The sequence below is a fragment of the Ictalurus punctatus genome, chromosome 28 (assembly GCF_001660625.3).
Source record: "Ictalurus punctatus breed USDA103 chromosome 28, Coco_2.0, whole genome shotgun sequence".
Classification (NCBI taxonomy): Eukaryota; Metazoa; Chordata; class Actinopteri; order Siluriformes; family Ictaluridae; genus Ictalurus; species Ictalurus punctatus.
In genome coordinates this window covers 19,775,549-19,778,048 of record NC_030443.2, presented here as the reverse complement: position 1 = coordinate 19,778,048, position 2,500 = coordinate 19,775,549, and the positions used below count along the sequence as shown (strand labels likewise).

The 2,500-nt window shown below is 45.2% G+C and overlaps 1 protein-coding gene across 5 annotated transcripts in view; it reads left to right on the top strand.

Annotated features, from left to right (window-relative positions):
• LOC108260344 (serine/threonine-protein kinase PAK 3) overlaps nucleotides 1-2,500 on the top strand; it is a 34,786-nt gene that overhangs the window by 29,279 nt on the left and 3,007 nt on the right. The gene's annotated exons all lie outside the window — the stretch shown is intronic.

Genomic DNA, 2,500 nt, shown 5'->3' with positions numbered 1-2,500 from the left:
TTAGGGGTTAGTGAGTTAGGGGTTAGTGTGTTAGGGGTTAGTGAGTTAGGGGTTAGTGAGTTAGGGGTTGTAGTTAGTGTGTTAGGGGTTAGTGAGTTAGGGGTTAGTGTGTTAGGGGTTAGTGAGTTAGGGGTTAGTGAGTTAGGGGTTGTAGTTAGTGTGTTAGGGGTTAGTGAGTTAGGGGTTAGTGAGTTAGGGGTTAGTGAGTTAGGGGTTGTAGTTAGTGTGTTATGGGTTAGTGAGTTAGGGGTTGTAGTTAGTGTGTTAGGGGTTAGTGAGTTATGGGTTAGTGTGTTAGGGGTTAGTGAGTTAAGGGTTAGTGTGTTAGGGGTTAGTGTGTTAGGGGTTAGTGAGTTATGGGTTAGTGTGTTAGGGGTTAGTGAGTTAGGGGTTGTAGTTAGTGTGTTAGGGGTTAGTGAGTTATGGGTTAGTGTGTTAGGGGTTAGTGAGTTAGGGGTTGTAGTTAGTGTGTTAGGGGTTAGTGAGTTAGGGGTTAGTGTGTTATGGGTTAGTGAGTTAGGGGTTAGTGTGTTAGGGGTTAGTGTGTTAGGGGTTAGTGGGTTAGGGGTTGTAGTTAGTGTGTTAGGGGTTAGTGTGTTATGGGTTAGTGAGTTAGGGGTTAGTGTGTTAGGGGTTAGTGAGTTATGGGTTAGTGTGTTAGGGGTTAGTGAGTTATGGGTTAGTGTGTTAGGGGTTGTAGTTAGTGTGTTAGGGGTTAGTGAGTTAGGGGTTAGTGTGTTAGGGGTTAGTGAGTTAGGGGTTAGTGAGTTAGGGGTTGTAGTTAGTGTGTTAGGGGTTAGTGAGTTAGGGGTTAGTGTGTTAGGGGTTAGTGTGTTAGGGGTTAGTGAGTTAGGGGTTAGTGTGTTAGGGGTTAGTGTGTTAGGGGTTAGTGAGTTAGGGGTTAGTGAGTTAGGGGTTAGTGAGTTAGGGGTTAGTGAGTTAGGGGTTGTAGTTAGTGTGTTAGGGGTTAGTGAGTTAGGGGTTAGTGAGTTAGGGGTTAGTGAGTTAGGGGTTGTAGTTAGTGTGTTAGGGGTTAGTGTGTTAGGGGTTAGTGAGTTAAGGGTTAGTGTGTTAGGGGTTAGTGTGTTAGGGGTTAGTGAGTTAGGGGTTAGTGAGTTAGGGGTTAGTGTGTTAGGGGTTAGTGAGTTAGGGGTTAGTGAGTTAGGGGTTGTAGTTAGTGTGTTAGGGGTTAGTGAGTTAGGGGTTAGTGTGTTAGGGGTTAGTGAGTTAGGGGTTAGTGAGTTAGGGGTTGTAGTTAGTGTGTTAGGAGTTAGTGAGTTAGGGGTTAGTGAGTTAGGGGTTAGTGAGTTAGGGGTTGTAGTTAGTGTGTTATGGGTTAGTGAGTTAGGGGTTGTAGTTAGTGTGTTAGGGGTTAGTGAGTTATGGGTTAGTGTGTTAGGGGTTAGTGAGTTAAGGGTTAGTGTGTTAGGGGTTAGTGTGTTAGGGGTTAGTGAGTTATGGGTTAGTGTGTTAGGGGTTAGTGAGTTAGGGGTTGTAGTTAGTGTGTTAGGGGTTAGTGAGTTAGGGGTTAGTGTGTTAGGGGTTAGTGAGTTATGGGTTAGTGTGTTAGGGGTTAGTGAGTTAGGGGTTGTAGTTAGTGTGTTAGGGGTTAGTGAGTTATGGGTTAGTGTGTTAGGGGTTAGTGAGTTAGGGGTTAGTGAGTTAGGGGTTGTAGTTAGTGTGTTAGGGGTTAGTGAGTTAGGGGTTAGTGTGTTAGGGGTTAGTGTGTTAGGGGTTAGTGAGTTAGGGGTTAGTGTGTTAGGGGTTAGAGTGTTAGGGGTTAGTGAGTTAGGGGTTAGTGAGTTAGGGGTTAGTGAGTTAGGGGTTAGTGTGTTAGGGGTTAGTGAGTTAGGGGTTAGTGAGTTAGGGGTTAGTGTGTTAGGGGTTAGTGAGTTAGGGGTTAGTGAGTTAGGGGTTGTAGTTAGTGTGTTAGGGGTTAGTGTGTTAGGGGTTAGTGTGTTAGGGGTTAGTGAGTTAGGGGTTAGTGTGTTAGTGGTTAGTGAGTTAGGGGTTAGTGAGTTAGGGGTTAGTGTGTTAGGGGTTAGTGAGTTAGGGGTTAGTGTGTTAGGGGTTAGTGAGTTAGGGGTTAGTGAGTTAGGGGTTAGTGTGTTAGGGGTTAGTGTGTTAGGGGTTAGTGTGTTAGGGGTTGTAGTTAGTGTGTTAGGGGTTAGTGAGTTAGGGGTTAGTGTGTTAGGGGTTAGTGAGTTAGGGGTTAGTGTGTTAGGGGTTAGTGTGTTAGTGGTTAGTGAGTTAGGGGTTAGTGTGTTAGGGGTTAGTGTGTTAGGGGTTAGTGAGTTAGGGGTTGTAGTTAGTGAGTTAGGGGTTAGTGTGTTAGGGGTTAGTGTGTTAGGGGTTAGTGAGTTAGGGGTTAGTGAGTTAGGGGTTGTAGTTAGTGTGTTAGGGGTTAGTGTGTTAGGGGTTAGTGAGTTAAGGGTTAGTGTGTTAGGGGTTAGTGTGTTAGGGGTTAGTGAGTTAGGGGTTAGTGAGTTAGGGGTTAGTG